This window comes from Peromyscus californicus, unplaced genomic scaffold, assembly GCF_007827085.1.
Source record: "Peromyscus californicus insignis strain IS unplaced genomic scaffold, ASM782708v3 Scaffold_8__1_contigs__length_139910024, whole genome shotgun sequence".
NCBI classification, from domain to species: Eukaryota; Metazoa; Chordata; class Mammalia; order Rodentia; family Cricetidae; genus Peromyscus; species Peromyscus californicus.
This window is the reverse complement of record NW_026294606.1, coordinates 38598482-38624791: the sequence shown is the minus strand read 5'-3', so window position 1 is coordinate 38624791 and position 26310 is coordinate 38598482.

The following is a 26310-nucleotide window of genomic DNA, read 5'->3' as shown; positions in this document are numbered from 1 at the left end:
AGGATAATTTTGCTTTCTTCATTTGTGAAGTAGGGAGAGCAGGAAGCTTCTTTCTCTAGGGTGAATACCAGGAGGAGTTTTTCTTGACCTTGTTTCTGAGCTTGTGCTGTAAGCCCCTCTGCTTACAGCATTTGCAACCTAGACAAACAGCCAGCTCCTGCTCTTGGGGTGTTCCATCTCCAGCACAGGCTGGTAGGTCCCAGGCCTTGTTCCATGCCTAGAGAGACATCTGTGTGCTAGCTTCTCCTTCGCACTTTGACTTGGTATCCCTTTGTGATTTCTGGCTTTGGAGGATTTTATGTTCCTCACCTCGATTGGAAAAAACATTATAAAACCCTTTTTGTTTTTCTTTATATATTCTATCATTCTGGAAGTTAGAAGGCATCTCTTTCCATGACAGCTCCAAAACCTGTATTGATGGGACTGCAGTTTGACAGTTAGGCTTGGTGTACAGCTCTATGTGGCTTTGGATACATCTCAATATGTTACGACGCCTCCGTGTGATCAATTACAGAGTAAAGCATGGGTATATAGTACACAAAACTGGCTCTACTTGGCAATAGGACTTTCTACCCAGATTTTCACAGATGTTTTCTCTATGAGTCCTTTTGGGAGAATCTTTCCTTTCTGATGAATGCCTCTAGCTTCAGGTCATGAATCTGTAACAAGCAAGCCAGCTACTCTGTTATTATTCACACTGCAGGAACCCTGAGGCATGCTCAATGAAAGGAATGGCAGCCTGAAATTACTGATCCACTTGGTGCACATGGTGTGTGTATTTTTAACATGTGTTTTTCTTCCGTGATATCAAGAAACTCCACGACTACTATTCTATTCAGTGCTACAAATAAAAAAAGAAAGTTGGAATTAGTGTAAAACGAGAGAGGGTAAAGGAGTCATTCATGAATATAAGGACTGGATAATGAAGATGCTATGTGACTTGTGAAGGACATTGATGGTATTCAAGGCACATGTTGAATGCTGGTATTAGACTTGGCTCTGCTCTATTTAGAACAAGACATCCCCCCACCCCAGCGGTTTTCAGACTCAAGATTCAGCACCTTGTTATCTCTTCAATCAGTTGGGCTTTGGGCTAGCTGAAAAAGGAGGAGGGGAGATCTTGCAAAACTAAACCTTACAATATTAAATGCTCATATGGGTACAATACCTCAGAATCTCCCCAAACCTCTGTGTGTACAATGTTTTCATGTGATGCAATGTTAATTTTTGCTACTTCATGGATACAACTTAAAAAAAGGAAGAAGTGGGCTGATCAGCTAAAAATTCTGTTGCCAGTGGAAGTGGTGTTTAACATTAGCTGAGTTTTAGCATGCTTCCCTTGTGTCAGACACTCTGTGGAGGGCTCAGTCCTGACAAGATTTCAACCTTGCAGGGTGCTCATCAGAAGAAGGAGTAAGAAGTTGGTATTTCAAGAGAAGGGAGAAGGGTGTGACATGAACAGTTAGTGGTATTCAGTGGCGGGGTGTGTGGGTCGGAGCTGCAGCATTGGGAGGGAGGTACAGTGTTCGAATCAGACTCAGGGCCAGATCAGAGTGGGCCTCACATGATTTACCAAGCACTCCATCTTCCTCACAAAGTTTGCCCTCTCAAGCTGGGGGGCAAGCATCTTGCAAAGAACCAACTAGTGAATCATTTTGGTTTTTGTAGCCTGTATGATATCTGCTGTAATTACTTAAAAGAACCCACTGACATTCCTAAGCAAATAGGTGCAACTGTGTTTCAATAAATCTTTGTTTAAATAGGTCCCCCAATGTTCTACAGGCAATTGTTTACCAGCCTCTATTCTAGAAAATAGTGAAACATTCATGTTTAAAGACTAGTGGAGCATGGGACATACATAGTTCTTCAAAAGGGTCTTCCTCCTTAGGTTACAAGTCTATCAGTAACCAAGGAAGATATAAATTGTTTTTAACTGTGTCAAGGGTAACTCTATGGGCACAATGTCCCCAGTTATTTTTCTCTCAATAGATTGATGATAAGTGCCTAGTTTGCTTGGGACAGACTGTCTCAGGTCAGTTATTCCCTTTTTATAGATCCTAGCACTTTTAAGCCTAAAAAAGAAGTATTAATCCTGACAGTTGTGAGAGAAAACCAGTTCCACAATTTTGAGCCAAAATTGAAATAAACTTCAAAACAAAATTAAATACTGGCCAGGTGGATGGGCTCTGTCCAGGTCCATCTCTGGGTTCCCAGAAAACATGCACAAATCACATTTTGCAGGGGCTTAAAAAGACAAAACCCATAATTCATTGCATTTCCCATCAGATCCAATCAGGGGCAAGTGTACATCCTGACGTATTTTCTGCCCATGTTCCTCCCGCCCACATGTGATTGAGCACATGTGGTGTAGATGGGTCAGACAAACAGAGGACAAACAGGAACTTATTCTTAATTGTCTTAACGGTAAACAGAACTCTTAATATGCAAGATATATTTTTCCTGTTTTGGCCTCACAGAAATTGTTTTGGAACTTTGGGTCATGGGTAGACACTGGTTCTGATCTTTCATAAATGGTGTGATGTGCTCAGAACCAGAATGCCTGTCTGGATGGGGCCTTAGTTCTGCTCTGATTAGCTGTGCATTCTTTTTCTTTCTTTCTTTTTTTTTTTTTTTGGTTTTTCGAGACAGAGTTTCTCTGTGTAGCTTTGGTGCCTTTCCTGGAACTCACTCTGTAGCCTAGGCTGGCCTCAAACTCACAGAGATCCGCCTGCCTCTGCCTCCCGAGTGCTGGGATTAAAGGCATACACCACCACCACCCGGCCTAGCTGTGCATTCTTAGCTGTGTGTGCTCTTTTAACTATAAACCCTTTGCTGGGCATCCTTAGCTGTTTACCCTTAGACTCATTGCTCAGCCTCTTCCAGTCAAGGTTTCTCTCAATGAAAATTGAGTGTCATAGGTACTTCATCTATCTAGGGCTACCTGAAGACAACATGATTAGGTTTGCAAGGGTTCTTGGGAAGGATCACCTGTAATCTATTATCCAATAGGAAAAGGGGCAAAATTAAAAGGCAAGAAGGGCTTGGGACCCGGAGAAGTCATGATGCAGTGTCTCCTAGCTAACTATCCTTGGGGCCTTGCAGACATCATCTGCCCTCCCTGAGTTGCAGGATCCTATTGGGCTGATCAGTCACCTTCCCAACACTGCTGGAATTCTTAAATATAAAGCACAGAAACTGCTGAGTACAGTGGCTGACACAAAGTTAGCTCTCAGCAAAATGCTATTGTTGTATTTTGAGCAAACCTACAACACATCAACACTATGTCTTTACTTTGACGCATGCCACAGTTGTTTACTTTCGTCCAATACAAGATGTCAGCATTCTAACCCCGTTTTCACTGTTCTTTAAGTCACGTCCCTCAGCCTGTTGGGTTGATGATAGTCGTGGGGGTCCTCTTTCCTCCTCAGCCTGTTGGCTACCAGGTTGATAGGGGAAAGAGGCAGATGGAGCCACAGAAAGCTTTTTGACCTGTGGGAGCCCACAGAGCTTTTCTAGTGAGATCTGAGCTTGCTTTACCCAGCAGGGCTGCATAAGGAGATAGATTGACAATGTGCATGGTTACCAGGTGTTTGGAAGGGTCTGCACTTGGATGTGCCAGAGGTAGGTCTTTTGCTCCACCCCTTGGCATTGCTTTAAAAAGCCCTTTAGAAAAGACAGAAGGGGCCAGTGGATTAGGATCCAGGCACTCTGAGGTTATCCTGTGTTTCTATATGTCTCTCTCTCTTCCCTCTATGTTTCTATCTAAATCTTTTATCCCTCACTCCTCAAGAGTACCCTGGGAAGAAAAGGTGGGGGCAGGCCTCCCACAGTGGCCCATGAGCGTGTATGGAGATGGCCCTCTGGGAGACAGATTTCAGTGAAGCAACTCAATTTTATTTCAGAGTATAAGGAATATATAGGATTGTGAAGCCTGGAGACAGACCTTAATTTGCATTAAGTAGCATGCTCCTATCACAAGCTTAGTATAGGGCATTAGGGTCTGTAGCAGGGCCCCTAGAACAAGTCTTCTCGGAAGGGATTTGTGCTAAGGGTCAAGCTAAAGATTATTCAGGCATCCATCTGGTTTTAGAGACAGTTTTTAGATAAGGTCAGTCCTACAGGACCAGGGATATTCTCAAAATAAGGGCAGGTAGAAGATTCTGCTGCAGGGAGAGAGCTCTATTTGCTGAGCTTATTGAGATAAGTTGCTAGGCCATGGGGAGGCTGCAACCTCTGACCAGCCAGCAATGTCTTCCAACGGATGATGATGGTAATGATGAAGACAGCGGTGATTGTAGTGAAGATGTTCGTTCTTTATGGAGCCCTGTCTGTGATGAGGCCTATTTCCTGCATGGCCTAATGTAGCTAAAGCTAACTTTGTTTGGACTCTAGGTTCTGAGGCAGTTTCAAATTCTTGATTCATGGGTCCATTTTTGGATCATGGCAGCCTCCCTGCTGTAACCCCCATAGTTTCCCTTCAATAAAGGCCGGATGAGATCACAGCTGAGGAAGCCTGGTAGTGTGTACCATGTTATTTCTCTCTAGCACTTTGCCTACACCCTTCCATCATGCTTACATTTGGACCTGAAAATAATTGGTTGAAACTGCTCCTCGCTTTTAGCCTTTTATCCAAGTTTGACAGTACATCACACCAAATAACATGGACTATAAATGGCTTGAACCTAATGAGTACTCTTTGTGGACAAGCCATCCATTGTCCTTCTTCTTTCCTTGAGAGGGAAATTACCATCTCCCAGCTTCTATTTCCAATTCTATAGAATGTGGGTGCTAATTTGAAAGCAGCCTCATAAAATGGAAGCAAACAGGCTAATTAGAAATATTTATGGGCCCGTTAGTGAATATATGCCTAATTGAAATAATGAGGCATTCCCTACAGGGAAGAAAAGTGTCTGTGGTTGTTGCAGTAATTAGCCTGCATTGTTTCATTGAAAATTAGGTAAATCCCTTTGTCTCCTGACCAGATCCATTTTTACTTGGCCAGGTCAAGATGTCCCCAGAAGGAGTCATTAGAACTTACTTAAATTTTAACCTTAAAAATCAAAGCCAACCTGGATATTTTGTATTTCTCTCAGATAATTACTCCAACAGTATGCACTGCCTCTTTTGTAGGAACCTCAATCTCTGAGTAACAAGTTTGTATTATTTCTAAATAATCTCTCTAAGTTTCCTATTTTTTAAAATCAAAGTTATGTGTACTCAGAAGAACCGTATGTTTCTATAGTGTTTGTTAGTACAACTAGAGTAGCCATGCCACTGCTTAGACTGTTTGTGTCTCATCAGATGACGTAGTATCTCATGTTTATTTGCATGATTGTATTCAGCAACCACTGTAGTTTTCATTCCTCAATTTTAAACATTATTTTTTAATTTTTATGCTGTAGAGATGAGAATTTAATTTTCTTTTATGTACTTGGCAGTACGAGGAACATTATGTATAGGACATCATTCTTACCTCACATCCTCCCCAAAGTTGTTTTAGAAATATTTAAATTTTTATTTTAAATTATGTGTTTGTGCTTTGTGTTGTTATATGCACATGAATGTAGGTGCCCGTGGGGGCCAGAAGAGGGCATCAAATCCCCTGGAATTAGAGTTACAGGCCATTGTGAGCCACTTGATGTGGATCCCAGGTCACAAACTCAGGTCCTCTGCAAAAGCAGTCTGCACTCTTCGCTGCTGAGCCATCTCTCCAGCCCACTCTATGCAGTTTTACCACAGTTTTGGACACATCAAAATTCTCTGTGTTATTGTGACTGTGTTGAAACTATTCAAAGCTGGGCCATCTAATACACCTTGATTATCTTTGTTGTTTTGTATAGCATTTGTGGGTTTCAGTGGTTTTTTGATTATTTAAAAAATATATTTGCTTAATGATTTTTGGACTTGGAAATATTTTATTCTCAAACCTCTCTCATCATTTTATAAATCTCCACTCTTTTATGTCTAATAGGTGCTCAGTTTTTCTCTTCTGAAGAATTATCCTTTAATACATGCTGGCTTGCTCTTATCTGGGCTATATTTGATCTCTTATCTTATTCTGAGACTTCTCTTTGCCTCTGCTTTTTCGGTGTGTTGTTCCTAGATCCAAAGGTCATCTTTTCCTTGATTTTTCTCTCTTATTATGACTTTCCTTTGGTAGAGTCCTGGGGAAATTATAAGAAGACATGAAATGTGAGTGATTTAATATTTTATGTGCCTGAACATTTAAAAAGTTTTGTATCAGCCGGGTGGTGGTGGCGCACGCCTTTAATCCCAGCACTCGGGAGGCAGAGCCAGGCGGATCTCTGTGAGTTCGAGGCCAGCCTGGACTACCAAGTGAGTTCCAGGAGAGGCGCAAAGCTACACAGAGAAATCTTGTCTTGAAAAACCAAAAAAAAAAAAAAAAAAAAAAAAAAAAAAAGTTTTGTATCTAGTAAAAAAGGACAGGTTAGAAATTGCAGAAATCATTTTGTTTCTGAACTTTTATAAACATTTTATCATAAAAATTTGTGGAAATACCAAAAAAAAGTTCATGGAAATACCATGCACCCAACCAAAACCTCTCAGCTTCAATGACTGTGGAATAGTTTGCTTGCTTTATCTCACCCTATACCTTGTTTGTTTCTCTTTGTGTTGCTGAAATATTTGAAAATAAACCCCAGACACCATCCTGTCTCCCTGCCTCAACTCCTTATCATTCAGAGTGAGATCTTTAAAAGAGGTAGAGGACATTGTCTCACAGGCACAATGTTATTACCTCACCTAAAAAACATAAGACTTATGGATTGATGCCGTCCCAACATAAAGCAGTTTGGAAACAAATCCAAAGACAAGCCAGGTGACATAGTCCAGTAGGAGTGTTTGTAGACCCCTCTAATTCCATTCAGTTACAGCTTATTTTGGTGAAATGATATTGGTGAACATGAACAGAAGGAAGATGCAAATGGACTAGAGGCCAAGACAGTCCCCAACACAGGGTTTTCAGTTGCCTCTTTCCAGTGAGGTTCTGGGCAGTGTTTACTCCTAGTAACTAACATACTATGATAATTTGCAGAATATTGATAGCCGAGTTGAACCACACCTTCTTGCCTAGAGTTTATCAGGGCTCAGTTGAGCAAATGTGGTTGACAGCTCTTAAGGGGGTTGAAGGCATGACCTAAGATCTCTACTATAAATCACTGTTCTACTCCCCCAAGGTCCAGCATTTTTGGACAAACAAAGAAACTTCTAGAGGTAGGGCATTTCAGGCTTTACATTGTCTCCCAGAGCAAACTCTCTTCTTGTTAAATTCATTTTCCATTTTTCTTTTGGGATAGCTGCCCTTCTTGGATTTTCATCTTAGGAGTTTGCTTCAAACATCTGGAGATCGTCACTGTTTATACTTAGAGGAAAAATACAAGAATATGGCAGCTTGTGCACACAGGTGGGGTTTGTGGATTGTGGTCTTTGTAGAATGACTTGTCTGGTCAATCTTTTAGATCCCTTGTGCTACTAGATTAAAAACTTCCTTTTTGAATACTGAGATTTTTGAAAGGATACCCTTCCAACCTATACACGTGTGGTGGTTTGAATGAGAAATATCCTCCACAGTCTCAGGCATTCAAACACTTGGCCCCCAGTTGGTAGTGCTGTTTGGGAAAAATGAGGAGGTACAGCTTTACTGGAGGAAGTATGTTACCGGGGCAGGCTTTCAGACTGAAAAACCTCATCTACTCCCAATTTAATCTCTCAGCTTTATGCTTGCAGAGATTGTGAACTCGCAGCCTCTGCTCTGGCCACCATGCTTCCCCACCATGATGGACTTTTTTTATCCCTCTTGAACAATAAACCCAAATAAACTTCTTTTAGAATGTAAGTTGAATTGGTCATAGTATTTTATTATAGTAACAGAAAACTAACCAATACAACTCCACAGGCATGAGTATCAGTGATCAGAGAGAGACAGTGGAAAACATGACGGAATTCCTGCATTATACTTATTCACACCCACATTGTACTCATTCACAGCATTCCAAACAAGAAGGGTTTTTTCCTATTCTTAGCTAGAGGACCAGTGTTCCATCTTTCCAGAGAACCTGTCTGTGGTGGTTTGAATAGGTATGGCCCCCATAGACTCATGTATATAAATACTTGGCCTATAGAGAGTGACACTATTAGGGGGTGTGGCCTTGTTGGTGTGGTCTTGTTGGAGGAAGTGTGTCACTGTGGGGGTGGGTTTTGAGGTCTCATATATGCTCAAGCCACTCCCAGTGTGGGACAGACCACTTCCTGTTGTCTGTGGGTCAAGATGGAAGAACTCTCAGCTCCTTCTTCAGTACCTTGTCTGTCTCCGTGTTTCCATGTCCCACCATGATGATAATGGACTAAACTTCTGAACTGTAAGCGAGTTGCCCCAATTAAATGTTTTCCTTTGTCAGAGCTGATGTGGTCACATTGTCTCTTCACAGCAGTGGAAACCCCAGCTAAGACACTGTCTCCTGACTTCTAGCAGATGAGGGGTGAGAAGCAGGGCCACTCAACTGGTTTCCAGCTGTCCTAGTTCAGCCCCATCCTAGTTCCTGTTGCTAGAGCGGTCTGGTGGCCCTGCTTCCATTTTGTTTAAAAAATCTGGGCTGCGATCAGGTTGTTTCTCATCTATTCTCCCTGCTAGTTTAGAATTGGTCTCTAGAGTACAACATCAAGTTATATAGACGGATTGTGTATCATCAAGTAGATGAACTTCGTATAATTGGCACCTCTTCTACATGCTGCTGGTATTGGGAGGTCTGGGATATCTACAATGATTCACAGTCTCCTAATCAGACTTTTTTAGATCTAATGAATGGGGAAGCTTCATCCTTCTACTTTATGCTCAGAATTTTGTTCCTACTTTCTTTTGTTTATTCTCTTTATTATTGCTTAAGTATAACATGGCTGGAAGAAGAGTTAAGTGTGTGTTCAGTCTCTTCAACTAAAATTCTCACGACACGTTTCTACATTACAAAAACACAGCTTGTTATAATTATATATAACATTTAATGTGTGTGTGTGTGTGTGTGTGTGTGTGTGTGTGTGTGTGTGTGTCTAGAACCTGGATTGGCCTGAGTCAAAATCTAAGTATAAGGCCTCTTTCACTCTTTTTCTTGCTTCTCTCCACTCCTCTCTCCCCTCCCCTCTCCATATCTCTCCCCACTCCAATTTTACCAAAATCTTGAGTGGTCTGAAAATTATCACAATCAAAATTTGTGATGGCAGCAAGAACCACAACATAAGAGTGAACCATGGTTGCCGGGCATGGTGGAACATGCCTTTAATCCCAGCACTTTGGAGGCAGAGGCAGGTGGATTTCTGAGTTCGAGGCCAGCCTGGTCTACAAATTGAGTTCCAAGACAGCAAAAACAAAACAAAAAAGTAAACAAACAAAGAAGATTGAGTGATGACATTATAGGTCACAGCTTGTTGTCCTGCACTCTGTGTTGTTCATTTAAATCACCAGACTGGGAGACAGAACCATGATGACTGCCTATTGCACTTGCTAGTGTGATACAGGTATAGAAAATGAGAGGAAGGGATGTGAGCAGGCTTCTTAGCATGTCTCGCTGTGTTGAGGGAGCATTGTGTACACAAAACTGAACTGAGAAGAAACTAGCAGCACCTGCCTGTGGACCTGTTTTAATGCAGTGTTCCCTAGGCTTTTGTCCTTTCTCGTGGAATAACTTCTTATTAAGTTGCTTATCAAGTGTGTACTAATTATTCATTCTTTGGAATGAAACTTGAAGACACAAATACCCCATGAAAGAGATGACATGGTACACCTTGCATGCTCCCACACTTGTGTGGATGACAGTTTCTGGAAAGAAGACATATCTGCCTGGCCACAGGTTGTCTAGGACTCCAGTGATTGTAGAAAGTTCGGAATGTCACTAGTCCAGAGCCATGCCGTCTTGGGCTGTCTTTAGCTCCCTTCATAGCCTTTTATTGCCTCCCTCTGTGTGTGAGCTGACATCCTTGTGACTATTAGGTGAACCTTTAGGAATGTACAAACAGAGCACTGCTTCCCAACAACCAAAATGCTAATTATGAAGACAGATGGCACCTGAGGCCTATAAGGTAAGATTTCCCCACTTTTCTGGACCCCACCTACCTGATGTTTTCATCAGTTGTATTAGTCAACTTGCTGTTGCTTTGACACTCAAAAGCATTTCCAGTCTAGCCAGTTTATAGCAAAGCAGAATTGGTGATTTCATTAAAGATATTTTACCATAGGTTTAAGCATTTGGGTTAAGAAAAGGAGATCCACTCAGAGGAAGGTAAGACCCACCTAACCAAATGGAGTTATGTGCTTCTAAGAAAAACTTACTGGGGAAAGTAAGACATACCCGAGTTTGGGTATGGAGTCCTTGTGGAGAGTAAACAATTACCCGTCTTATCATTAGCCATTTTTCAGTGACTTGCAGGTTAAATCTCACAAGGTCACTAAGAAACTATTGTTAGCTTTTCTTTCTCTCCTGATAAAAGAGAGATGTGAGGTGTCTCTGGAAGCGCCTCAGATAGAGTTACAATCTGATAAGGCAAAAACAGACTCTACCATGGCTGCACAAGGAGTTAGTGCATGTCCTTTCTCCTAAATGGAATTGCTGGTGATCTTTCTAGAAAACAACAGGTTTATGGCTGGGAAAGGAAGGGCCTTGACTAGACATTGACTGTGCTGAAATTCTTCCTCAGCTGCTGGCAAGTATCCCCCCAGGGGAGAGGGGCTTCTCTTTCTTATCAGGTCCCTTGATAGTACTTCCCTTTCTCTTCTGCTTCAATATAACTAGATCTTCCTCACAGATAAGAAGCGACAGGAAGTTGTATTGGATGTTTACAGAAAAACCAGCCTGAATACACATATTCACCATCTATACTCCCTTACAACCCTACTATCAACCCACTGGATACTTTATTCAGGTTCACATGTCAACACTGAAATACAGTTCTCACCTTGAAAGGGATAATAAACAGCTTTGGTTTTTGTAGAGCCAGACCATGCTCTGCGAACACAAGTTTAGTGCCGAAGCCATGGATCCTGGTTTAGCTTGAGTTGGGATCCAAGTCTAGGGGAACTCCTTCAGGTTAGGGAGAGTGGCAATGTGGAGCAGTATTCCTGTCCCCCTTGCTGCTGGTATTTCAGGGGACTAATCTAGGAAAGGTACATTTCCTCAGGCGGATGATAACATGCTGCCTCTGTAGAGAGCCTAGGTTGAAAAGAGATTTTATAGGGCAAAAATATGCTACTGTTGTGGGAAGCTTAGGGCCTGGATAAAGAACTGTCCGTAACAGGCCCTAAAGGCTAGAGCTTTGCCCCACTGTTTTCAGGGCAAACACTGGAAGCAATGATGTCTCATCCTCTGAAAGGGGATGAACCTTCTGGGACCCCAGGGATGGCTGCCCTTGAGACAGGGAGGTGCCAGAGGGCCCCCAGCGAAGCCCCACTCAAGTGACTGCCGGGCACCTCTTGTGATTCCTGACTGACAGGAAAGAAAGTCACCTCCAAAATATGGGGGCTTTGTTCTCTTTCTTAATGGATACTTTAGAACCTCTTTCTAATAAACAAATATGTGTAGAAACCAGTGTTGATGGGAATGCCCCCAGTCTCCTCCCCAACAAAAAGGTTCTTCTTGCTGTGGATTTCAGTCTTGGAAAGTTCTGATTAAGAAAAGAGTCTAGCTGAAACAGACAGGATGCTTACAGACTGTAGCAGCTTGCAGTGATGTTCTGAGGCTACAGACATGGCTCTGAAACCTTGTTTCCAAAATTAAGTGTAAGCTCATCTTAGACAGGAACAGAAAAGAAATGGGTCATTCAACAAGGATGTGACTAACTTGGTCCATAAGACACTCTTCTCTGAAACCGATAAAAAGTATAATAAGGGACTTCATGACTCATTACAGCTGGGAAGACATATTTTTAAAAAAGACTATCAAGTCTATAATCCAAAAGTCTTAAGGGCCTTTGTGCCCTTTTCCCATGATAACCCAGGGTGTGAAACTAAACCAAGTCTTTCCCTAACCTAGTGCAAAGGACGGGCATATTCTGAGAGCAAGATGGCAATTTAGGTTTTACTCAAGGACTGTCAGAGGCATTTTTATTTTCTGATGTGTGCTGACACCACACCGTATCAATTGATAAGGGCCTTCCCGACCCTCACTAAAGGAACTCAAGAAGCTAGCGAGAGATAAACCTTATTCATGCACCCTAACTACAAGACCATTTTTACCTGCAAACCGTGGGCAGAGGTAAAGTTCTTTCCAAAAGAAGGTCCCATTTCTAAACCAATCAGCAGTTACGACAATTTTCCTTTATTTTTTGACAAGAGTAAGGTGATACACACTCAGCTTTCTTCCTGTTTAATCAGGATGTAGCTGTTGACATGTTCTCTCTGCTCAGTCCTAAGCTCGAAAGGTAAGATGGTGACAGCTATCTGACAAGACCAGATGACTTCCTCGTCCAACAGGAACACAAGCAGACCCGATGACAGCGCTCTGTAGATAGAACAACTGAGCCCACGTGTTGTCAGCCTGCAAAGACTTACAGTCTCAGACGTAGTCAGGGAAAATTTTGCCTTAAGCATTAATGATTTACTGAAGTCAGGGTTAGCAGGCACACCGTGGTGAGGAGGGCCTGCTATTTTTGGTGCCAGTCCTACCCACGATAAGATAATCTACTTCACGCTTTATGGTTTATATGGTTTCATGTCTCAAATAATAACATACTCTTTTTCAGGCCTTCCTTTCAAATGATGGCCCTTGGTCTCCAAGCTCCAGCTTCTAATGCACCCTTCACCTGCTTAGATAGGCTGAGACCCTTGATCCCTGGGTAGGTATGGTCAACACTCCATTCTGCATGGGAGAAGCTATTAGAAGCCAGATGTTCTGCTTAGCAACCATTAAGATTTAAGGATCAAATATCAGAGGGAGAAAATGAGGCAGGATAGGAAGATAGGGAAAATCTTTGAGATATAAGGGAAATATGGAAAACACTCTTCTCTTTGTGACTAACAGTTAAACACACCCTAGCAAAACATGTATCCGGAAAAAGAAATGAGAAAAAAAGTCTAGTATCTTGTCAGCCCTGTGTAACTGATTTTCTAAGTGACCCTCACAAAATGATCATTTTCATACAAAAGATGGATCTTGAGCACTAATTCTATTCAGAAGGACCCAGGATGTTCTCTCAGGAGAGGTAATTTAGAGGCTGGAAGCAGTGCAGAAACAGCAATTCTGAAAGGAAGGAAGGAAGGAAAAACTCATCATCCTTCTTAATGGGTGCTTTGAGAGAAAGCAGATCAGAGCAGAGTTTGTCAGAAAGTGACATTAGTCCTCCCTGTGATGTGTCACCATGGAGAATGGCGCTTAGCACATGTAACCAAGAGCATGAGATGCTGTCAAGGTCAAGGGTTCCAGGAGTCACAGACAGAACAGCTCATTTACACTCTACTACCAGGGCATTCTGGAGCTCCCAGAACAAAGGCCAGTGCAGCCTTGGGGGCCTGTCCTTCTGATTGTCAGTGGGTTTGGGCTGTGTGTGTGTGTGTGTGTGTGTGTGTGTGTGTGTGTGTGTGTGCGCGTGTGTGTGTGATGTATCTTCTAGCTGTACCAAAGCTGTCTCTCCTTTTGTGACTGTTGATGGGGAGAGCATGTCACTGTGGTGGCAGTCAGACATGGGTGTGACACCTGGTGTGGGAAAGAGGGGAAATTTTTGAAGTTAGGGAGCAAAACATTTCTTTTCTAAAAGACATTGAGTATGGTTATATTATTGTATATATTTTAACTACCATCACTACCTACCTCTAGAATCTTTCCATCATCCCAGACAAGACTGCATCTGCACTCCCCTAAACCCTGGGAACCTCTGTCCTCTCTATCTATGAGCTTTCCTATGCCAGAATCCTCATGTGAAGGGAGCCATAAAATATGCATCTTTCCATGTCTGGCTGTTTTTACTTTGCTTAACATTTTCAAGGCATAGCCATACTGTAGCTTTTATGTATATCAAACTTTCATTCCTTTGTGTGACTAAATCACATTATGTTGTTTGGGCATACCACATTTAATTTTATTTCACCTAGGTTGAATGGTGGTATGAAAATACATACAGCCAGAACCAGGAACACAGCTCAGTGGTAGAATGCTTGCCTATGTCTGAGACTCTGGGTTTGAGCTCTACTACCACATAAAAATACAGAACAAATAAAAACACCTGGGATCTACCTTCTTTCTGCATTTTAAATATTTTTATTTATTTATTGCTGTGGGATGTTCTGTATGTTAAATGTGTTGCTCTGATTGGTTAATAAATAAAATACTGATTGGCCAGTAGCCAGGCAGGAAGTATAGGCAGGACAAGGAGAGAGGAGAATTCTGGGAAGTGGAAGGCTGAGGCAGAGAGACAGTGCCAGCTGCCGCCATGGAAAGCGAGATGTAAGGTACTGGTAAGTCACAAGCCATGTGGCAACTTATAGACTAATAGAAATGGGTTAATTTAAGATATAAGAACTAGATAATAAGAAGCCTGCTGCAGTCATACAGTTTGTAAGCAATATAAGTCTCTGTGTGTTTACTCGGTTGGGTCTAAGCGGCTGCAGGACTGGTGGGTGAGAGAGATTTGTCCTGACCGTGGGCCAGGCAGGACCAGGAAAACTCTAGCTACAATTTATTTTAGATAGAGACTTGTTATGAAGTCCTGGATGGCCCCAGACTCACTGGAATCCTTCTTGCCTCTAAGTGCTGAAATCACAGACTTCACCACTGTGCCATGCTGTGCCTTAATTGTTTTAATAGATTATTGGAATAGAATCTCTAGGTCTCTTGGAAGGTCTATGTTAAATATTTTGAGGAATGAAGTTACGTGTCTGCAAGTGGAAGTTAGTTTTTTTCTTATTAGTTTATACCAAAATATTTTGTGAAATTCTTGGGCGGCAATTCTTCAGCTTTTATGGGGCTTCTTGGGTATTAGTGAAATAGTGTATTTATACAGTGTAGGATAATTCCACTTCATTTATTTTCAGAATTCAAAAGAAGGTCATCAGTCAGACATAGCCTGCCATAATACCTATTATCGTTTGGTATGAAATATGCACAATAGGCTCGTGTATTGAACATTTGGCCTCTGGATGGTGGTGCTGTTTGGGGAAAGTTCTGGAAACTTTAGAGGGTGAGTAGGAAGTAGGTCACCAGAAAGTGTCTGTCAGTGTAATGTGTCCCTGGCTGTGCTGGTTAGTGTTTATCAATTTGACACAAACCTAGTTAGGGAAGAAGGAACCCCACTATCAGATTGTCCTATGGGCAAATTTGTGGGGACATCTTCTTGATGGATGATTTATTCATATAGGAAAGCTTAGCCCACTGTGGTGGTATAACCAAGCAGGCTGATCAAGCCACGGGGAGCAAACTAGTAAGCAGCATTTCCCTGTGGTCTCCACTTCAGGTCCTGCCTCCAGGTTCCTGCCTTGAGTCTGATGGACTATAAACCATGAGCTAAATAAACTCTTTCCTTTTCAAAGCTGGTTTTGGTAATAACTTTACCCCAGCAACAGGAAGCAAAATAGTACACTGACCTCTTCTGGTCTTGCTCACTGCTTCTTGAGGTGAAGAAGTACTCTGCCATCCCTCTGCCCTCATTGTGATGTCCTCTCAAGTGAAGGGGACAGAATGCTTTGACACCATGAACTCAAACAAGCTCTCCTTCTCTTAATTTCTCCCTGTTAGGTATTTGGACACAGTGAAGAGAAATGTGCTCAGTGAAATGACCTTTGCAGGGATGCTGAGAGGTACGAGGGCACAGACCGTCTCCAGCCCTGCCTAGTCTTGTCCTTTGTGTTTGTTCATTTATTGCCACACTGTTCCAGGGAAGGAGGGCTTGATGACCATATCAAGAGAAGTCTTACGCTTTAAGTAGTTTTGTTTGAAGACTATGTTAGCTCCATGACCGTTTCCCCAGGCTTTAGCTAAGCTGAAATCCTGCTGACTTGGTGGTGGTGGCGGGGTGGCTGGAGTTGCTGTCCTCTGCAGAACTGAAGCCTGGCACTAGGATGATGGCCCTATGGTGGCTGTGGATGTAGATTTTCTTTGTGGAGAAGCTGACAACAATTTCTAATTTAAATGAGTGATCACCTTATGTTAAATGTTATTGCCTGGAATCTAGAATCGGCAGGAGAAATATAGAATACCCTGGTTGAATATGTACTTGGATAAACAACTTAGTTTATTTTTAAAAGTGAATGCTTTATATATAAAATACACACACACACACACACACACACACACACACACACACACACACACACACACCAAAATCTTGTTTAATGTAAGTGCATTCCCAGGATTGCATTTGGGCATAGTTATTTGAAGAAATTATCTTTTGCTTATCTGAAATTCAAATTTGACTACGTTTTCTTAATTTGGCAAATCCGGTAACCTTTTTCAGCGTACTATATGTTCATGAGAGAGCTCCTTGGCACACATCCTCTCAGTCTAGGTGACATTGTTCCTCCTGTGTGACCCACAGCTGACTCATGTCTCTCGAGTCAGCACCCAGCAAGGTACATGCTGCACACATGCCCAGCGAGGTCTATGATGAAGAACATTCCAAGGACCCGAGGGAAACAGATGTATTTGTTTCTCTGTTTGCACAGATGCCTCATGAGGCAGTTGTGAGAACATGCACATGGGAGCCCCGTGGAGCTTCTGTCAATGGGGCTGACCTTTCACCTGGATGCCAGGGTGTGCTTGTCTACTGACTTTCCACATGTGTGCTTGGTTGCATGTGGCAGGGAGGTGATTTTGCAATCTGGTAGATACAGGCTAAAGAGTCATGTCTTTGTTCCAGGAGGGATGAATGAGATGGTTTCTGGATCCTGCACAGGGAGGGGGGTCAGTTACTCTTTTTGTTTCTATGACAAATGTCCTGATGAAAGTGACTTAAGGAAGGAGGAGTTTGTTTTGATTGACTGAGGTCACCGTTCATTCATCATGGTTTGGTGTCACCGTGGCAAGAGAATGAGATGGCTTAACACCTCACTCCCAGAGTCAGGAAGCGAAGAGAAATGGGTGCTGACCCGATGCTTGTTAAGCCTAGAGCATGGTTCAACCCATGGTTAGGATTGGTCTCTCCTTCTCAATTAACCCAGTCTAAACTCCCTCACAAGATCTCCCTCGCAAGAACTTTGCTTCCTAGTTGATTCTAGATTCTGTCAAGTGCAGAATCAGTGTTAGTCATCAGAGGAGGAGAGAGCTAGGGCAGGGGGGATGGGGTGGGCAGGGCAGGAACAGGAAAAGGTACAGAGGAGTCTCTCCAATTATCCTTTTCACAGCTGTTCCGAGAACTGTAATCGAAGGCTTTAGCTGTCGGCCGTTGCCTTCATCACCACCATTCTGCTACAGGAGCAATGTGGCCTTGTACACCATGTGGAGTCCTTCCGCTCACAGCTTCTGCCCCCTAGTGAAACTTTGTACCATTCTCATTTCCGGCTCTGGGTTTTCATCCTCCTGAAATGTGTCCGATGATGTCTGTATCTTCAATTATTTTAGACGCAGCAACTACGGCAGCGGTATAGTTGGGCAACTTCTGTCCTGTCCAGACTGGCTTTCAAGTAAGAGTTGATAAATCAAATCAGGGTCATCTGTAGAGGGCTGGATGAGAAGTAACGATTTGAATGCGTATCTCCGTGTCACGAGAGAGAGCAGAGCTCTGGGATGCTTTTCTTCCCTTCTCATTTTCTGTTTTCCAGATGAAAGAATTGTTTTATCTGTTGTTCCCACTCACGCCACCACACACCACCACCCAGAACATTACAGGAGGGGGTTAGTCTCCAAGTCAGTGGCGTGCTGTCAGAGGCATCAGAAGGCCCCTCTTGATTGTTTTTCTGCTTATTTTCTTTCTGACAGCTTTAAAGGCCCTTTTAAATTGCCCGGAGAGTAGATTCATACTTTATCATTCCACCTGCATAGCATTTTAGACAATTTATATTCCTGAAAGCATAATACTACATAACATTTAGCATTTAATTTACGGCTCCTGCCACATCTGGTATAAAACTCTTTCTGAAGCGATAAATCAACCCCTCCATGTCAAATTGCCTTTCATTCTTTGACCTCCTCCATAATTTATGGTTCGTGAGAGCAAAATGGGAGAAGCCACTTAAATCAAGTGGATTTTAATTAACAATCTTAGAAAATTCACAAGAATATTTGCAATTTATTCATGACAGGAAAAGGACTTTGTTGAGAGAGAGAGAGAGAGAGAGAGAGAGAGAGAGAGAGAGAGAGAGAGAGAGAGAGAGAGAGACATATGCTTGGGCATTAAGTCTATTCCGGATGCTTGGAAACCACAACATAAAGATTTTTTTTTTTCTTTACGTTGAGTTAAAACCCCAGTGATCCTGATAGGAAAAGCTGTCAAGACTCTTAGGACAAAATCCATTTTCTAGAAGAGATTTTTAAGAGGATCAGGGAGGACACGGGACCATCTCCTGCTCAGTGTACCCTTTAACAGAGTCGCCCAGCTGCTGACACGGAGCCTTCCATGTCAAACAATTTTATTTCTAAGCTGTTCACAGTGTGTCCTAAGTAGCTTCTATTAGCATTGTCCTGTCCGTTGCCTGGCAACAGAACTGGTCAATTTAGACACCATTTAAGAGCTGTGGAAAAAGCAACAACCAGCAGCATGATGGGCAAAATTACAGAGAACAAGCCCCATACGATCCTTGCTGGATGAGATGTGTTGTCTTCCAGGGCCCGCTTTATTTTAATTAAAATTGAAAAGCTCCCTTTTAAACAAGGCCCCAGATTAAGCAGAGGCCGGAGCAAGCTGCTGTAGTCATCACAGCTGCATTCCTTAATGCTGCCTTTTTTTAACCTGAATGGATTGCTTGTGGGTTGTTTTTTTTTTTAAACAAAGAGGGAAAACCCAAGGCAGTGTGGGAGTCTGATATTCATCCGTACACACTGGTTGGAGAGACACAAATTTCTTCACATCAGGGACTTTGCTTGAGGGGCTCAGGGGAGAATCCCCTGCAGTTTTTTTGAGATGAGGTTTAACTCTCTTTCCTAGCCTGGGACTGAACTCACTATGTAGCACAGTCTGACCTTGAATTCACAGCAATTCTCCAGCCTCAGTTTCCCGAAGGCTGGGTTCACAGTAAGCACGGCTATGTTCAACTGGAAATAAACTTTGATTTCAGATGTCATTGGGGATTTCATTTGCCATTCACCTCATTTAATTTATGTAGTTAACAGTCACTACCATTACCAATAACATCACATGGATCATTTTGAACATGGAACCAACTAGAAGTATGAGATTTTTAACTAGGTCTCACTAGAGACTTGTCACCTTGGCACTCGGGAGGGGAGCTGAGGCAGACCTGAGAGTTTGAGGCCAGCATTGGCTACACAGCAAGATTTTGTCAAAAACAAAACAAAAACAAAAAAACAAAACAAAACAAAACCCCACAAACTAAAGAAAAAGAAAAGCACAAAACAGACAGAAAATTTAGATTTTTCTGACTTGAGTTTCACATCAACAGTGACTTTGCACTTGTAATTACATTCATAGCTTTGAAAATATTTTTTATTTTATTTTATGTGTATGTGTGTACGCTTGAGGGTGTGTATGCACCATGTGTATGCAAGAGTCTGTGGAGTCCAGAAGAGATACTGGAGCCCCTGTAACTGGAGTTACAGATAGATGTTAGCCACAGTGAGGGTGTAGGAACTGAATCTAAGTCCTCTCAAGTGCTCCTGTACTCCACACATACCTTAAAAAATCATTTTAACTTGGATTATGTGTATGTGACTGTATGTGGGTGTATGCACAGGCATGAAGGTGCCTGAGGAGACCAGAGACATGAGCTTCTCTGGAGCTAAAGTTACAGGCTGTACTGCTGGAGGTGCTGAGAACCTAACTCACGTGCTCTGCAGGAGGAATCCATAGAGCTGTTTCCCAGACCCTCAGAGCTTTCTTGTGTGTGCAGAACAGGACAGAACACAACTTAGGAGCACAGGCATTCTTTCCTCCTTCTACTAGATAATTAAAAAACAAAATCATTGTCCTCCAAGAAGAAAATGAGAAGACTGATTACTCCTGCGGGGACTCAAGGGCAGCTTTTAATGTGATTTTCCCTGTAAGAAGTATAGAGAGAATCTCTTTAAGAATTGTAGAGAATTCTTGATAACACTGCCGTGGTGAACAACTGGGGTATCTCAGGGACTGTAAGGCAGTCCCAGTTCATAGCTGAAATTCTTCACAGAAATGGATATTTGCTGTGGGATATATTTTAAGGGGAATTCATAGTCCAATAGGTTGCTAAGTTCAACGACAAAGTCTGTTATCGTGTTAGCATTCCACCATTGTGTCCCTGAAGACGGACAATGCAGTTCAGGAATTGCCTGGAGAAAGCAACCCCTTCACTTTATTTGACACTTACTGAGGATATGTCTTTCCTCTTCGACTGGGCTTCTCTTTTTATTTTCTGGAATCAAAGCACAGAAATGTACATCTCCATGATTTGGGGAGAATGGTCTCACCTTGTGAGTAAATACAAGTGATGCCCCCCCACCCCCTGCAGAAAGCCCCGATTACCTATTACCAAGTCCAGAGAGTTGCTATGGATCCTCTGTGATCCATGAGGAGCCAGCCCAAGTCTCACTTCCTTTGAGAGTGTTACTGGATTGTCAAAAGCATCTCCATCAAGATTTCTATGTGAAATGACGAAAGTGTCAATCAATGCTGGTTCTGAGGGGGAGCAGAAAGGTTGTTTTCCCGTAAGGTGCATGAAAACAATTAGATGCACAGGCTGACATTTCATCTCTGGTTTTTACATAATGCATACTGATTAGCTGGATGGAGCTCCATACAGATAATAGACGGACAGCAGATAAAGGCAGGTTCTAGCTTCCTTTCTCACCGTGGCGACTATGTCAGAGAACAACCAGCTGGTGTCTGCAGTCCATTAAGTCCTCTGACAGTTTCAACACCCGCAGGGTTGTTTTAGGAATTCGGCTTGTCAGGTGAGGGCTCTTTGGCTCGGAGGCGGGGGAAGTGCAGGGGATCTTGGGGACTCTGTATAGTATAGAAGATCTTATTTTTTTTTATTGATACCAGGGGCTCAGGTAATGGACAAATCCTTTCAAATGGCACACAGCCAAAAAGCCTTCTTCATGATTTTGAATTCTTCTAGAATCCTCCCCAATACCTTGCCTCTTTGTTTCTTGAACTCTGAATTTGATTTACAGAATAACCTTTAGGAAATGATGTTAGTGCAGCTCCTGTTTTCTTACCTGTGGAATGGGGGTCCCTCTATCTCCCAGCTCCTTCTCTCCTGGGAATGATACCTTTGAAAGGCATTTTGATTCTCATTGGGAGAGATATACAACAACATAGAATTACCCCAGAATCTGCATCACCCACAAGTTGGATTTTTGTGCTCTGCTCTAGTCCACACACAGTCTAAGTATTTCTCTGGGTGTTGTAGGTCACAACAACCTGGAGGGAGAACTGTTCATGTTTCTATGTTACCAACATTCAGTGGTGTTTCTGTAAATGTCTTTGTTCCACTAAAATGAGGCTCCTCAACCTTGGCTGAGGTGGACACACAGGGGTTGCCTGAGGTATTGTAGTATAGTTACTACCGATATTCTCCCCACTTAGCTCAAGTTTTGTAAAGTGAAAATGTCACAGATATTGCTAAATCACTTCCAGTTGGGGGGGACTGTGAACTTGTGTTCTGATACTCTCCCATCTCTTTGGAATGGGAGACTGCTTGAGACTGGGATGAGGTTGGTCTGCTTGAGGTCTGTGTGACAGTTGGTCTTAATTGTCAGTTTTGTTGGTCTTAATTGTCAACAGCTCTGGCTGTGTCTCTGAGAGCTTTTCCAGAGAGGATTAACTAAGGCAGAAGACCAGCTCTTTACATGGGTTGCATCTTCCTAACGGCAATACAGGTGTAAAGAGGGGCTAGGAAGAACAACACGCAAGCTTGTCTTTGCTGGTGCTTCTGAGTGTATCTGTTGCTACCAGCACCAGACTCCAGCTCCTTTACCTTCCAATGCAGACCAAATGCCAATACTTGCCTGAGATCAGCTAGGCTTTTAGCACCAGGTTGGCACTGTTGGTGTCCAGATTTCCTGACTGAGTGTCTGCCAGATTCTCTTCTCCAACATGCAGATAGACATTGCTGATACCCATCCTCCATCACATAGGCCGGTCCAATGAATCCTCATTCTATTGGTTGTGATCCTTTAGAGAATTCTGCCTAATACAGCTTCCAAAAAAGCAAAACACTGCCATTTTCATAACCAAGTACAACTGATGATGCCATACTCCCCAGCACTCTACTGAGACCAAACAGTGAATCCGGCTCTTGTGTCTTGAGCATATCTTCAACGATGACTAAGACATCTATTAGATTTACTTGAAGTCTCTGATAAGCAACTACCAGTATCACTGTATGGCACACAGGCTTCTCCACTAAACAATATTATGTCTTCATAGAAAAGCTTCTGCTCACAATTGCTGCTCATTAGCTGGATCTGTATCCAGCAAGCAGACTTATCCGTTCTTCTCATGCTCTGTGTGTAGTATTACATTGGCTCTGTGTTGGGTTAGGTATAGTTTATAAGCATGATGGCATCATTGTAACTAAATAATAAAACAACCTGGAAGACCATGGATTAAACAAAGGGCAGCTGAAGAACTGTGTCTATCACAGGAGGCCAATAAACACAAGGCTGTTCAAGCAATGGTTAAACCTTCTGCTTGCCAACTAAAATGCTGGCCATGTTTATCTTTAAAAAGATTTATTTTTATGTGTATGCATGTACATATGCCTGTCTGTGCGTGTGTATGCACATGTGTGTGTAGATAGCACCAGAGGCCAGTGGATGTCCTGGAGCTGGAGTTATAGGCAGTTGTGAACTTCTGGACATGGTTGCTGGGTCCTGAACTCCAGTTCTTTGAAAGAGCTCTTAACTGCTAGTCAATCGCTCCAGCCCCCATGGTTTTTGAAAAGCAATGTACAATGTTATTGGAAGAATGTTCTTAAAGTATTTAAAATCAAAAGATCAGTGTTCTTAAGAATTGAAAGTCATCAAACAAAATGCTACTATTACAAATCTATCCATAGGATACTATTTTTTGTAGTGTGATTTATATGCTGCTTTGTGTAACTAGAATTTAACTGACAGCTTCATTCTTCCAAAACCTAACATGAAATTAACAACCCCAAACATCAAAAATCCCTTAACAATCAGATAAGGATCCAAAAATTCATGGACTTAGATTTGTACTAATGGATCAATGAGACAATTAGTTCATTGACATCAATTTTAGCATATTCATCCAATGATTATTACCTGCCTGAGAAGAGGCCTGCTTGGGTAAGGAAGCAGGCTCCACAGTATGTAGACAGAGCCTAAGGTCTCATTACTAGGGCTATTTCTAGAAAGGGGAGTAAGCTTCAAATGGGCACATTCTCCTCATCTTTTAGATGCTATAAAGAAGGTGAGGACCACACCTGTAAGAGAGTTGAACTAAGGCCTTGGCTTTTTAACTGACTTGAAAGACAGAATGCTTGACCTTTAACCAGCACCAGAATTTGGTTGAAGTAAGGCAGAGCTGGTTTAAGTTACACAACCTAATAAATGCACCCCACAGTACTTTGTATTCACTATTGGCATTGTAAAAACAGTATAGATATTAGCTATACTGTTGTGTTGACAAGGTCAACTCATGCTCTGGCTCCTGACGTATTGTGGGTATACTTCACAAACACAAAAGATGATTTTGACTTCCACTTCTCAACATTGTTATCTTCAGATGATTGTTCCATCTTAGTAGCATGCCATTTAAATCATTATATTTTAAATCATGCTGTGAAATTTGAGTCTTGGTGGCTTACAGTCACACCTGTGTTCAAACACACATTCTCCCATGACATAGCATGCATTTCTTAGTTAGGGCTCATGCTGGTCATTTTTCAGTGGCCAGCATCTTATTCTAGTCTTTTTTTTTTAACCATCTTGTATCCTTGGCCAGGTGATGATACTGCTGCTAATGTGGATAAAAATAGTTGAATTTTGTTGGCACTGCTGAGTTGACTCTGAAGGCTTGTCCTCCAAGCTGGTGGCCAGATGTTTACTTTGCACTGGTCATGACATTGACCTTATAGCTCAGCTTGTGTGGTCAGACATTTCTTGATCTGTTACTTATAATTCACTTCTCAAGAAACGAGTGACTTCATCTAGATTTATTCTCCTAAATTTTATCCCTGGCACATATCCCTAGAGTTATTCATTCTATGATTCTCAGCAATCTGCCTTGGGAGGCCTCTAAGCACACGGTCACACTAGTTATCTAAAAACAATAACGACAATGGATGAACTGATGAGTAGAACATTCACGGTGGTGTAGTGACATTCCCCTCCTTGTCACCTCTGCCTCATTATGTCTCCCATGAATCTAGCGCGGGGCTGACTGGGTCTCTCTGAGCTCACCAATCAAGAAGTCATGTCCGGGTCATTTATTGCTCCTCAGGGCTGGGAAGCCTGTCCAGGAGGCCCAAAATAGCAAGGGGCTCCAGAATGAATCATCTCAATTTATTTTAGGCTTTCGGTTTTCACTGAGTGATTTTACAATTCAGCTCATCTAGTTTGGGAGAATTCTGGCCTGTGGGGCTGTGATGAAACAGGGTGGGAACCTGATAATGAAAAAAACTTGGTGAAAGCAAACTTTTAATTTAGGAACACGGTCAGTTTCTCGGCTAGATCACACTTGTTGATACTGAAGCTGTCCAAAGCTAAAAGAGAGAGTGGGCCCCACTTAAAGGCTACAGGATTGATTTTGGGGATATTGATCGATTGAATATTAATTCATTCATAGACATAGAAAGGTGGTTATGCAGAAGTATAGAAAGTCACTTAAATTATAAAAGTACCTTTGTCCCCAGATAATAATTGTTGAGCAGAGAAACCCTTATTCTTTTTAAAACTAGCTTCACCTTTCTTCTTTCCTTCTAGAGCTATTTCCCATGGAAAAGATTTTAAAAAAAATCTGCCTTTGTTGTAATAGGAAGCCTACTGTTCACGTGCATCTTCTCCACTCAGTCTCATTTTGTGATGCTTTAGCGATCAGGAAGAACCCTACCTTTCCTTACTGTGTGTTCAGGAAGCGTGGAAGAAGAACCACATAGCCCCATTTCATAAATATGTTGCTGAGGTTATGATTCTCAGCAGTTCTAGAAAACAAATCATGATGTCCTTGTGTGGAGATGAGAAATTAGAGGTTGGGAGAAGGAATTAAGATCAGCTTAGGAACATGATGCAATGCATGGCATGCTTCTTTGTGAAGAGATCTTAGAGGTGGAGAAGCCCTAACACTGATCACCCTCCATAGGATGTCTCAGCCTCCTGGATTTTCTTCATGCCCCCCAAACACCTCCTCACCTTCCTGTCGGCTTCCACAGCACTGCTTTTGGTTTTCAGGATACAGCTATCTAAATTAGGAAGTTTTGCTGACAGAATTCATATAAAGAATCATGGTCAACTTGGATTTCACCTCCTTTATTTCACAGACCAGGGAAGTTAGAGTCTCCTGCTGCTGTGCCTTCCACACTCTGATGAGCTGGACTTTATGATGGCTTTGAGAGAACACTTGGACGAAGCTTGGTCAAGATCAACCTGTGCTCTTTCAAGGATAGCATCATCCTTCTGATTTGCCAGTGGTTGCTAGTCCCCTGCACAAAGACAGCCCAGTAGTTAACCTTCATTATCAATTCAAATACATTTAGAGTCCCCAGTTCCCTAGGAGACACACTTCTGGCCATGTTTATGCAAGTGTTCCCAGAGAGGTGTGTAACTGAAGAAAGGAAGACCCACCTGAAGTGAGTGCGAACACTTCATGGGCTGAAGGCCCAGACTGAAGGAAAGAGGTCAAAAGAGCTAGCTAACTGAGCTCCAGAATGCATTTTCCCCTGCCTTCCTAATCTGATCTGTGAGCACCCAGCCTCATGTTCCTATTGCTGTGTCTTCCCTACCTGATGGACCGTACTCTCTCACAGTGAAATAAAGAGAAATCCTTAATCTTCTAAGTTGTTTTCTGTCAGGAGTGTTGTGGTAGCAATGGGAAAAGTTACTAATACAGTTACATTTTACAAGGGTGAATTCCAGGAACTGTATTCTTGGGAGGTGGCGAGATGGTTCTGGTGGCAAGAACATCAGTCTGGGATACCGTGACTGTTCTTTTAGGAAAGATACTTTGAAGGACAGGATATTTTGGTAGCCTCCATCAGACAGT